The sequence below is a fragment of the Protopterus annectens genome, chromosome 6.part0 (assembly GCF_019279795.1).
Source record: "Protopterus annectens isolate FY-2018-M chromosome 6.part0, PAN1.0, whole genome shotgun sequence".
NCBI lineage: Eukaryota > Metazoa > Chordata > Ceratodontiformes > Protopteridae > Protopterus > Protopterus annectens.
Genome location: NC_056737.1, coordinates 1,864,963,610 through 1,864,977,753, shown reverse-complemented (window position 1 = coordinate 1,864,977,753; position 14,144 = coordinate 1,864,963,610).

Genomic DNA, 14,144 nt, shown 5'->3' with positions numbered 1-14,144 from the left:
GTTGCTTCAGGGAGCGAGCTATGCTGTAGCAGTGAGACTGAATGTGAGCCACAGCTGATTGTGGGTACTGATGTTCCCTTGGACAGGGTAACTGCAAAGGTAGAGGTGAGTAGTAGTACCCAGGCTGACAGTGAGGCACCACTGTCAGAGGATGCCAGACTTCCTGTGGAAGGGGAGCTGGGAAGGGTTATAAGGAGAGACTTGAGACAGGCCCAGCTCTCAGACCCTACATTGCAAGGCCTGAGCCAGGTAGCTAGGGAGACACCTGATTCTCAAGGGAAGGGGGAATCTGTATACTGGGATAAAGGGTTACTATACAGAGACTGGACCCCTGAGGGATGGCTAGAAGTTGAGAGAGTACAGCAGTTGGTAGTGCCTAGAGCTTACTGTCTGGCGCTTCTAGCCAAAGCCCATGATATTCCCTTTGCAGGTCATGTGGGCATAAAACGTACAAAGAAGCATATTATGCAAAACTTCTATTGGCCTGGAATTTCCAGAGATGTAACAGGGTACTGCAGGACCTGTGAGCAGTGTCAAAAGGTAGGCAAGGCAGGAGACAAGGCGAGAGCTTTTTTGATGCCTTTGCCTGTGATTGAGGAGCCATTTCGGAGAGTAACTATGGATATTGTGGGTCCTCTGAGTACCCCAAGTTCCACAGGGAAAAAGTATATCCTAGTGATTGTAGATTATGCTACACAATACCCTCAGGCAGTGGCCTTGTCCACCACTGAGGCCGAGAAGGTGGCAAATGCTTTGCAATAGATTTTCAGCAGGGTAGGTTTCCCAAAGGAAATACTATCTGACAGAGGTGCCAATTTTATGTCAGACCTGCAGGCTTGTCTGTGGAAGTCCTGTGGGTTGAAGCACATGAAGAACACCCACACCATTCCCAGACTAATGGTCTTGTTGAGAGGGTAAACTCTATAATCAAGTCCATACTACGGGCATTTGCAGATCAGTTTAAGAGGGAGTGGGACAAATATTTGCCCCATATGTTGTTTGCTTACAGAGAGGTTCCCCAGAAAACCACAGTTTTTTTACCCTTTGAGTTGCTGTATGGGCATAGGGTGAGGGAACCTCTAGATTTAATTTGAGATGAGTGGGAAGGTGAGTGTGAGTCTCACAAGGAGTCTGTTGTGGCATATGTCCTGAACCTCAGAACAAGGCTCAGGGAACTCATGGGCCTGGCCCAGGAGAACCTAGGAGAAGCCCAACAACAGAAAAAGGTGTGGTATGACAGGAATGCTCGAGCTAGAGAGTGTGCTGTAGGGCAGCAGGTGATGGTTCTCATTCCTGTCAGACACTACAAGTTGCAAGCAGCTTGGGAGGGACCCTACAATTTGGTAAGAAAGGTATGTGATGTTAACTACATGGTGGAAGTACTAGGCAGATGGCAGGGGTGCAAATTGTACTATGTTAACATGATGAAACTTTACCATGATAGGGAGGCCCTTGTGCTGAGCATTTGCAGTGGATTCAGGAGGAGTCTGAGGAAGATCTGGGGACTGATCTCCTCAGTGAGTCTTGGGCTGACACCTCGGTGGAAGGGGTAGCAATGTCCCAGCAGCTATCTCCTACCCAGGTTTGAGAAATATGAGCAGTGTTGCAGGAGTTTGGGGGCATGTTCACCGGGAAACCAGGGAGCACTCACCTGGTGCAGCACCAGGTGGATACAGGACACCAAAGGCATATCAGGCAGGCCCCTTATAGGGTGCCTGAGAGAGTCAAACAGACTCTGAGGGAGGAGGTACAGGAGATGTTGGAACTAGGGGTGATTCAAGAGTCTAGCAGTCCCTGGGTCTCACCAGTGGTACTGGTGCCAAGGAAAGATGGCAGCACCAGGTTCTATGTGGATTACAGGAAATTAAATAGTCACACAGAGGCAGATGCTTACCCCATGCCTAGGACAAATGAGGCCCTAGAACAGCTGGCTGGGGCTAAGTATCTTACAACCATTGATCTTACCAAAGGTTAGTGGCAGGCGCCCTTGACTCCCAGTGCTAGAGTGAAGTCAGTCTTTGTGACTCCTTTTGGCTTGTATAAGTTCACAAAGATGCCCTTTGGAATGAAGAATGCCCAGCAACTTTCCAGAGGCTGGTAGATCATATCTTAGCAGGAGCAGGAGGGTTTGCCCTTGCTTACATGGATGATATTGCTATCTACAGTCATTCCTGGCAATAGCACCTTCAGCATGTCAAGGAGGTGCTGGACAGACTACAGAGGGCAGGGTTGACAATTAAGCAGAGTAAATTTCAGGTGGGTATGGCAGAGGTCTCCTACCTAGGACATAGAGTGGGGAGTGGTAAGATAAGGCCAGAACCTGCCAAAGTGGAAGCTATTCAGGCATGTCCTGCACCTGTTACCAAAAAGCAGGTGATGGCATTCTTGGGGACAGCAGGGTACTACAGAAAGTTCATTCCCAATTATAGTACCATAGCTGCTCCCCTCACAAACCTGACAAGGAAGAACAGGTCAGATAAGGTAGTGTGGACCCTAGCATGTGATAAGGCATTTTATAAGTTTAAGGAAACTTTGGGAGGACCCCCTGTGTTAGTCAGTCCAGACTACAGCAAAGAATTTGTTGTGCAGGTGGATGCTTCAAACTATGGGGAGGGGGCTGTACTTAGCCCGATTTCTTCAGAGGGAGAAGAGCACCCAGTGGTTTATCTCAGTCATAGGCTCCAACCCAGGGAGGAATGCTATGCAGCGGTAGAAAAGGAATGTCTAGCCATAGTGTGGGCACTACAAAAACTTCAGCCTTATCTGTATGGAAGAAAATTCACTGTAATGACAGATCACAACCCTTTAACATGGTTAAACAGAGCAAGTCAGCAAAATGCCAAGTTGCTAGGATGGAGTATGGTGTTGCAAGCATATGATATGTCAGTGCAGCACCGCAGAGGGAGTAGCAATGCCAATGCAGATGGCCTCTCAAGACAGGGAATGGGGTGAGGTACACCCAGGTAGACCTGACACTATCAAGCGATGTTTCTCAAGGGGAACTTGAAAAACTTGCTTGAGTTCCATGGGGTGGAAGAGATGTGACGACTGGGGAGAGATGGTCGAAGGCTGCCAGCCTAGTCAAATAGAATCTGATACATAATTCTATCAGCTGTATAAATAAATGTAAAATACAGGCATGTTTTCTTGATAATAAATGTAAAATACAGGCATGATTCTTGAATGTAAGAAAACACCGTAAAATGTGAACTTCAAGATTGTTGCAACATTGTCATCTGCTGTAAGGAAAACCAAGCCAAGTATTTCAAATGTGTCTTTTTAAGTTGAAAAGATCTTATGAATATCTTTAATGTTTATAATTTGGCTCCAGGGTGGCTGGATGAAGATTTCATGCCCATGGTTTTAAGGCTAAAGTTTATGACTAGAATTTAGATGTGGAAGGTGCTTTATTGCTCTGTTTTCTGCCAGCATATACATGTGAAATGTCGTGTATTGTTGTAAGTTTCTGAGGAGGTGTTAGATTGCTAAATAATGCGGTTTGTGGCCTGAGAACTCAGACCAGGTGTTAAGATGATGCAATATGAATACTGGGAAAAACTAAGTGTCAAAAATGATGTAATTGTGGGATGGCCTTAGAAACATGTTTGTTATTAATGTTTAAATACTATTTCTCAGAAGAGATAGAAAGCATTTTGAGTTTGGACATCCAACTTACCAGCACTCTGCCTTATGCTCACATGTTAGTTTCTAGCACTGTGATTTCTTGTAGGGATAGTTAAAGCTAGTAAAGATTAATTAGGCATTTTTATTTGAAATCAGGCCTGTCCTACTGCATTATTTTAAGTTTCTGTGTGATATCTGAACTCTTAGATATCTCTGTGGCATAGTAGCTTTTTCTTGTGTTTTAATTATTTATTATTAAATATTTTTAAAACCTTCTACCTGTGGCTGATTTGTGTAGAGATAAGCTCTTGAGTACATTGTATATTTATAGAGGTTATTGTAATAGGTCACTCTAAAGTAAGCCTTGACTGTTAGTCATACTACCATTGAATATTAATATTGCACAGTAATAATTGGACACCCTTTTAAGGGCCTTTTAGTAACTGATATTATTAACTGGGTGGTGGCAGTAATTACTACTGTGTAGTCTGGGTAAAGGGGCACATTTGGGGAATCTGTGTCAGCCTTTCCAGGAGTGTCTGTGAAGTTGAATAAATACTTATCTCAAAGTGTGTGTGTGTTGTGTCAGCTACTTGGCAGGGACACGAAGCACTGGTTGAACAGAGAGGGTACTGGAGGTTTTAGCTTGCCCAGTTACGCTGAGACCTAGACCCTAGAGCTGTGCCAGTGAGTAGTCTTATTGGGGACCTGGTGAGCAAAGGAGCAACCAGCCCCAGACCGACTGTGATCTCTGTGTGCACTTAAGGGAAATTGTACTTTACTGTGTGTATTATTTATCATTTCCTCTTCTTGGAGATGACATCCCTGTTGTTAGTGGTGAGGATTGAGGCTCCTTGATTTCTGGGCCAAGGCACGGTCATCACAGTGTGTACATACTATAGCCCTGCAATGCTGTATTCCAGTCTGTGATTTAAGCTACTGTATTGATGGCTGCTGCTGCCATTTAGTTACATATTCCTTCCATAACAGCTGTAGTAATATGCCTCCTGAGGACTGTTGACATAGGATGATGCTATGTATATTGCTGTTTACTAAGCCATGTGTTCTTCCAGTGGAGTATATTAACTTTCTACACAGCTATCATTCAACCATCATAGTGACAGCTGTAGTATGGCACAGGTGAGCATGTATATACCTAGCATTTGGAAATGTTATCTGGCATACGGCAATATTATGTCATACTGATTACATGGGCACATACGCCTGGATTCATCCACATGTTGTACTGCTGTTATGTACACAAACATATGACATGTTGAGATTCACTTCCAAACTTGGGGAATTCATTGAATACATTATTATGTTGCTATTCACAAAGCTTATACAGGCGTTCCTCAGCAGCATTGTGAGAGTGTCAGCATTTTTGTCATTAACTGTTCTGCATGAACTGCTCCCCCTCAGTTGTAATGTGCCCGCATATGGTGTCAAGGCACTCACCCACACATTTCCACTGCTAAACAAATAGGCATATGATGTACAACTGGTGTAATGACGTGTAATAGATAGAGTTGTACAACTGTGTTAACAGTTCCATTGTGTTGAATGTGATTTGCAACCAAGATTTTATTTGGAGGTTGTGTACAGCCTGAAGTCGAATTGTAGCATAGGTACACATATAGTGTGACTGTAATACATCAAGAACATACCACTATATCACATCAGTACTACCATTTGAATTTTAGCATGAACACATGTGGATGCATGTCAGGATTTCATGGCAGTATAACATTTTTCACTGGTAAAGTTAAGGGGACAGTGATTGTATGGCACATGTATTGTGGTTTGACATGTAGTTATAGAGGATGCTCCATGTATAGTTTGGTGTATGTACAATATCACAGTGACAGTATCTTACAACCATTGATCTTACCAAAGGTTAGTGGCAGGTGCCCTTGACTCCCAGTGCTAGAGAGAAGTCAGTCTTTGTGACTCCTTTTGGCTTGTATGAGTTCACAAAGATGCCCTTTAGGATGCAGAATGCCCCAACAACTTTGCAGAGGCTGGTAGATCATATCTTAGCCAGAGCAGGAGGGTTTGCCCTTGCTTACATGGATGATATTGCTATCTACAGCCTTTCCTGACAAGAGCACCTTCAGCATATGAAGGAGGTGCTGGGCAGACTACAGAGGGCAGGGTTGACCATTAAGCAGAGTAAATTTCAGGTGGGTATGGCAGAGGTCTCTTACCTAGGTCATAGAGTGGGGAGTGTTAAAATAAGACCAGAACCTGCCAAAGTGGATGCTATTCAGGCATGGCCTGCACCTGTTACCAAAAAGCAGCTGATGGCATTCTTGGGGACAGCAGGGTACTACAGAATGTTTGTTCCCAATTATAGTACCATAGCTGCTCCACTCACAAACCTGACAAGGAAGAACAGGCCAGATAAGGTAGTGTGGACCCCAGCATGTGAGCAGGCATTTCAGAAGCTTAAGGAAGCTTTGGGATGACTCCCTGTGTTAGCCAGTCCAGACTACAGCAACGGATTTGTTGTGCAGGTGGATGCTTCAAACTATGGGGTGGGGGCTGTACTTAGCCAGATTTCTTCAGAGGGAGAAGAGCACCCAGTGATTTATCTCAGTCGTAGGCTCCAACCCAGGGATGAATGCTATGCAGCGGTAGAAAAGGAATGTCTAGCCATAGTTTGGGCACTAGAAAAACTTCAGCCTTATCTGTATGGAAGAAAATTCACTGTGATGACAGGTCACAACCCTCTAACATGGTTAAACAGAGCAAGTCAGCAAAATGCCAAGTTGCTAAGATGGAGTCTGGGGTTGCAAGCATATGATATGTCAGTTTAGCACCGCAGAGGGAGTAGCAATGCCAATGCAGATGGGCTCTCAAGACAGGGAATGGGGTGAGGTACACCCAGGTAGACCTGACACTCTCAAGCGATGTTTCTCAAGGGGCACTTGAAAAACTTGCTTGAGTTCCCCGGGGTGGAAGAGATGTGACGACTGGGGAGAGATGGGCGAAGGCTGCCAGCCTAGTCAGATAGAATCTAATATATAATTCTATCAACTGTATAAATAAATGTAAAATACAGGCGTGTTTTCTTGATAATAAATGTAAAATACAGACATGTTTCTTGAATGTAAGAAAACACTGTAAAATGTGAACTTCAAGATTGTTGCAACATTGCCATCTGCTGTAAGGAAAACCAAGCCAAGTATTTCAAATGTGTCTTTTTAAGTTGGAAAGATCTTATGAATCTCTTTAATGTTTATAATTTGGCTCCAGGGCAGCTGGATGAAGATTTCATGCCCATTGTTTTAAGGCTAAAGTTTATGACTAGAATTTAGATGTGGGAGGTGCTTTATTGCTCTGGTTTCTGCCAGCATATACATGTGAAATGTCTTGTATTGTAAGTTTCTGAGGAGGTGTTAGATTGCTAAATAATGCAGTTTGTGGCCTGAGAACTCAGACCAGGTGTTAAGATGATGCAATATGAATACTGGGAAAACCTAAGTGTCAAAAATTATGTAATTTTGGGAGGGCCTTAGAGACATGTTTGTTAGTAATGTTTAAATACTATTTCTCAGAAGAGACTAGAAAGCATTTTGACTTTGGACATCCAACTTACTAGCACTCTGCCTTATGCTCACATGTAAGTTTCTAGCACTGTGATTTCTTGTAGGAATATTTAAAGCTAGTAAAGATTAATTAGGTATTTTTCTTTGAAATCAGACCTGTCCTACTGCATTATTTTAAGTTTCTGTGTGATCTCTGAACTCTTAGATATCTCTGTGGTGTAGTAGTTTTGTCTTGTGTTTTAATTACTTATTATTAAATATTTTTAAAACCTTCTACCTGTGGCTGATTTGTGTAGAGATAAGCTCTAGAGTACATTGCATATTTATAGAGGTTATTGTAATAGGCCACTCTAAAGTAAGCTTTGACTGTTAGTCATACTACCATTGAATATTAACATTGCACAGTAATAATTGGACACCCTTTTAAGGGCCTTTTAGTAGCTGATACTATTAACTGGGTGGTGGCAGTAATTACTACCATGTAGTCTGGGTAAAGGGGCACATTTGGGGAATCTGTGTCAGCCTTTCCCAGGAGTGTCTGTGAAGTTGTATAAATTCTTATCTCAAACTGCGTGTGTGTGCGTGTGTGTGTGTGTGTGTGTGTGTGTGTGTGTGTGTGTGTGTGTGTGTGTGTGTGTTGTGTCAGCTACTTGGCAGAGACACGAAGCACTGGTTGGACAGAGAGGGTACTGGAGGTTTTAGCTTGCCCAGTTAGGCTGAGACCTAGACCCTATAGCTGTGCCAGTGGGGAGTCTTATTGGGGACCCGGTGAGAAAAGGAGCAACCAGCCCCAGACTGACTGTGATCCCTGTGTGCACTTAAGGGAAATTGTACTCTACTGTGTGTATTAGTTATCATTTCCTCTTTTTGGAGATGACATCCCTGGTGTTAGTGGTGAGGATTGAGGCTCCTTGATTGCTGGGCCAGGGCACGGTCATCACAGTGTGTACATACTATAGCCCTGCAATACTGTATTCCAGTCTGTGATTTAAGCTACTGTATTGATGGCTGCTGCTGCCATTTGTTTACATATTCCTTCCATAACAGCTGTAGTAATATGCCTCCTGAGGACTGTTGACCTAGGATGATGCTATGTATATTGCTGCCTTACTAAGGCATGTGTTCTTCTAGTGGAGTATATTAACTTTCTACACAGCTCTCATTCAACCATCATAGTGACAGCTGCAGTATGGCACAGGTGAGCATGTATATACCTAGCATCTGGAAATGTCATCTGACATACGGCAATATTACGTCATACTGATTATATGGACACATACTCCTGGGTTCATCCACATGTTGTACTGCTGTTATGTACACAAACATCTGACATGTTGAGATTCACTTCCAACCTTGGGGAATTCATTGAATACATTATTATGTTGCTATTCACAAAGATTATACAGGTGTTCCCCAGCAGCATTGTGAGAGTGTCAGCATTTTTGTCATTAACTGTTCTGCATGAACTGCACCCCCTCAGTTGTACTGTGCCCGCATATGGTGTCAAGGCACTCACCCACACATTTCCACTGGTAAACATATAGGCATATGATGTACAACTGGTGTAATGACGTGAAATAGGTAGAGTTGTACAGCTGTGCTAACAGTTCCATTGTGTTGCATGTAATTTGTAACCAAGGTTTTATTTGGAGTTTATGTATAGCCTGAAGTCCAATTGTAGCATAGGTACAAATATAGTGTGACTATAATACATCAAGAACATACCACTATATCACATCAGTACTACCATTTGAATGTTTGCATGAACACATGTGGATGCATGTCAGGATTTCATGGCAGTATAACATTTTTCACTGGTAAAGTTAAGGGGACAGTGATTGCATGGCACATGTATTGTGGTTTGACATGTAGTTATAGAGGATGCTCCATGTATTATTTGATGTATGTACAATATTACAGTGACAGCTTCCTCGATCATTGACACTTGACTTTGCACTGCTGTACTATCTCTGCACATGGGCATAGTTGATGCATTGTCATCAGTCCCACATACTGCTGTACAATTCATTATAATTTATCACTTCTTAATTCAAACATCAATTCCGTATGCTTCAGACAACATCCATTGCTATTACATGTGGCAGATGCATGCAATTCCCAGCTGTGTATAGGGAATCCACTCATAATAGTGTAGTGTTTGTATGTGTTATCTATATGGCCGATACCTATGTCAGCCAAGAATACTTTAGTCAAGTGTATCACATTTTTCACAGTGAGCTTCCACACATCAGGTAGGCCATAGAGAAATGTTCTTTGGGGTGCATACCCATTAGGATTTGACAGTGCAGACATATCTTCAAGGTGTTCTACTAGATGCTTGTATGATACATCTTTTTGTTTTGCATCCAGTAAGTACACAGCTCAGTGACAACATTGTTGGAATGGGTCTGATTCTTGTAGGTGGGAATTGTAGCTTAAACCTCTGAATTGGCAAGGATAGGATCTGATTTCAACATTAGTTTTAACAATGTCTCGCTTACCCCAAAAAGTTATCATTTTGGGAGTATTGGTGGTGAATTTCCCTTAAAGAATACTGACAATCATTACAGTTTAATATTTCTGTTCCTGTAGGACATGTATAATAAGTTACACTCACATGTTCTGTCAATACCTCAGGTTAATGGTCATCATATCATAAAAATGTCTGTGATTGTATCTGTTTCTGTCTACATTTGTCCAGGAGTCTGTTGCTATGCATCCCTGACTGGCTGGGAGCTATGGTGACTTGTCAGTGATATTCAAGCAAATCATTTTACAGATCTTTCGAATATGCACATAGCCCTTATTGCATGTATCATCCTTGCTAAATGTCCTCTCCCGTGAGCATGTCAGTGATGCTTATATCACAACCATACTCCTCCAATGAAATGTTATCTTGTGTGACCATCACATATATAATATCATGTTTGATATAATATACCGGCACAGGAGATGTAAACAGCAGAACGTACTGTGCTATCTACATATGTGCTTAATGTAATGCTACTGACTTGTCTTGGAAGTGCATATACATTGACATAGCCTATCTTGGGGACATTTCCATATTTACCATGCCCTCTTCATCTTTATTCATTCTTATCATTCATTTTCAGAAGCACACTCACCCTGCCCACTGTATGTTTCCTTGTTTTTGCTCTTGCCATTTACTCCCCATTTATTTCATTCTGTATATAAGTGTCATAGTGTATATTGCTCTCAGTACACTTTTCACTACTGTGTTATCACTGCTGTTAATGCAGTATTCATTCAGTTCATCGAATTCCCAGGAATGTGAGCTACTTCCGAAAATTAGGCTACAGTGGGAAAGGGATATATTCTCTAACCACACTATGTCACAGTCTCACACACCTTCCAGGTTAAGAACATCCCCCTTCTTCACACAGGCATATAAACCCTACAACCTCAAACTTCATAAATAACAATATATATGTCTGTGTGTGTGTGTGTGTGTGTGTGTGTGTGTGTGTGTGTGTGTGTGTGTGTGTGTGTGTGTGTGTGTGTGTGTATGTATCTCTATGTCTATGGCTATATATATATATATATATATATATATATATATATATATATATATATATATATATATATATATATATATATATATATATATATATATATATATATATATATACCATATTTCCACCAAAATAAGGCCTGGTCCCATACTCTTTCCCCTGACTTTAATTCATATACACAAATCAACATTTATTCATGTACAAAAATCAACATTTATTCATGTACACAAATTGACATGTACTTGGTACATTTCTATTATTTGGCAACAGTTCTAAGTAATGTGTTAACAGTTGTGTGAGAATTCTACATAAACAGTGCAACAAACATTTCATCTTCTGAATTTCTACACCTTGGCTTTCACAGTGCAATATTTCATGCTTAACAGAAAGTGCAGAAAAATCTCAATACATGTGTATGGGAGGAGGGGATAAAACTGAAAGCAGAAGCAATCCATTCTGTTGCCCCGATAATGGAAAAATTATTAAAATAAGGTCATGTCATCTTCTTCTGGAACATTGTCATAAGTCTCCAACCCCCGAATTCTGGCCTGAATTTCTTGCGACTCCATTTCCTGTAGACCCATTGGCCCCAGTCTGTCATGCTTAGCAATAGAGCTCTCCTTAAAGGAGCACAGCTTGTCCAAGTAGCCTGCTTGTAGTGCATTAGCAACAAAGCAGTCAGTGATTTTGTCCCATGAATGTTTCACCCTAGCCATGACCTCTTGCAGGCTAGGCTTCCCAAAGTATATATGCTGATCTCTCTCCATTTTATTTTCAATGCAGTCATTGAGTTCCTTGCCAAATGGTCCTTGAATGTCTTGTTTATTACAATATCAGGAGTCTGGAGATAGGCAGTCATTCCTGCAGGAATCATTATTTGATCTATTCTTTTCGTACAAGGAATTTCTTCATGTCTTTAGCGCGGTGAGTGCTGGCTGAATCCCAGACTAGCAGACCTCTTTCGCCAACTCACAAAACAAGTGGCAGCATTACATCAACCCACTTCAGTATCCAGCTTGAACAGTGTTGTTGATCTTCTTAGAGACAGTTCATATCGCTGAAGGAAGCCATCCACCCAATGTTGTAATGCTTTGAATTCTTTTGGGGATATTTCTAACTGTGGCAAATGCTTGAATATCAGCCCTGTGCACAACCAAAGCCCTTGCTCTGCTGTTAGCAATCCATTCACAGATGATGCCTTCCAGCTCAGGAAATAATGCTTGCTGACGTGATCAACACTTGCACTTCTTAGCATTTCCCTCACTGGCCTGTTGACTGAGGTTGTCGTACACTCCACTCCATTTTCAGACCATTCGAAGATCTAACTTATTCTCTTGGCAGAAAGCTGTCAGATTAATTCCCGGGAGTCATCCACACTTCCTCTCTTGTACTCGATGGAATAGCTCTTTCTTTCTGCACTCATCTTGTCTGGGGTGGGGTTAATTGAAGAATTATGAGACCAGAGTGTCAACACAAAATGGCGACAGTTAAAAAGACACAACCACAGCCTTTCGTTATCAAGTATGCATGCTTTATGCATGTTGTCTGTACTTTGACCAATCAAAGTACACCTGCCAGTGCTTATGGGCCAAGGATCTGAACTTTCAAGTGTGAGTGATGATTAGGGTTACAGTAAGAATCATGGAGGACTCCCAGGGAAAGAATCTTATGACTTTCTGCAAAGAGAAGAAGTTGGGTATCCGAATGGTCTGAAAATGGTGAGCAGAGTACGATAACCTCAGTCAATGGGTGTCAATAATATTATTTTATAATTCAACACAACCGTCGTGTGTTGTTGATGATCTTAACTGTGGCTTATTTTTGGGCTAAGGCTTATATCATGATCACCCTGGAAAACCATACTAAAGCTTATTCTCTGGTTAGGACTTATTTATGAAGAAATATGGTATATATAATGATGTGTGTGTGTGTGTGTGTGTGTGTGTGTGTGTGTGTGTGTGTGTGTGTGTGTGTGTGTGTGTGTGTGTGTGTGTGTGTGTGTGTGTGTGTGTGTGTGTGTGTATATATATATATATATATATATATATATATATATATATATATATATATGTATATATGTATGGGTCTACTACAGATAATGGAATGTTCACTTTCACAAACCACTATTCGCCGGGATGAAAACAGCAAATTTTCAGTTAAGCAAATGGGAAAATCAGTGAAGTTTTACTCAGGAAATGGAGGCAGCTGGGCAACATCGGTAAATTTCCTTTTTCCCCACTGTAGTGGGATCTCAGAGTTGGTATATATAGTTAGTGGGAATGTGTGGGCACATTCACCCATATTGGGGGTGTGAGGAAGGGCTAGCCTCCCTCCTGGGGGTTCCTTTCTATAGTGTCAATTTCCTATAACATCGACTCGCTTAACAGTGAGACAACAATATCTAATGGTCAAAAGTGTGAACTCCCAGAAAGGTGAATTTCGTCTCTGGGAAAATAAACACTTGACCACCACTGACAACCGTTGCCCTTTTCTCCACTGTAGTATGATCTCAGAGTTGTAATATTTAAGTATGGGGGTATGGGCTGAAGGCCCCACTTCAGTGGGTTTAATTCATTTAGTTTCATTTTTATTATCAGTGTTGGCCAAGTGGTTAGTTTCCCGGAGGTGAAATTTGCCATTCCTGGAGTTTGTTCATTTGAACTTAAGTTGTTGTCGTCTCGCTGTTATGCAAGTCAACATTATGGGAAATCAATGATGTAAAGTAGAACCCTCCTGGGTAGGTTTGACATACTGCAGTGTGTGTGAAGGTTGAATGTTGGCCAACTGCTTTTATTCCCTGTGTAAAAATCCTCTGATGTGAATGTTCTCTTAATTGAACGTTTGCTGTTTTCATCTTGATGAAGAGAGTTTTGTGAAAGTGAGCATTCAGTTATGTGGCATATGTATATCTTAGTGCCTAATGCACTAAACTGCCTTTCTAAATCAGCTAAACCCTGCATGAGATCTTAATAAATAATACCCTTATCTCTCACCATCAATCTCAGTATATTTCTTTGTATGACTATACAATTACTCAAGACACCATTTACTCAACAAAGCAAAAAAACTAATCAAATAAACACACACACACACACACACACACACACACACACACACACACACACACAAATGCATAAATAATGGCAAGAATGACTGAATTCTTGAAAAAGAGGTTTCCTCAATTCTTGAATATTCATAACGTAACTCTCCTGATTAACAGCACATGTTAGTATATTGCATTTTATGTTTCCTGGCTCAGAATACAATATTCCTGAAGGTCAGTTTTGTCCAGGATGCTTCATTTGTAGAAGAAAAATAAGAAAAAAACACACAGGGTCAATGGCATAAAATTTTACACTCTAAACAGATACCAATGTCATACCAGTCATCTGATAAATTGTCTCAGATCTTGTTGCTCAAAGTTTTATTTTGGAAA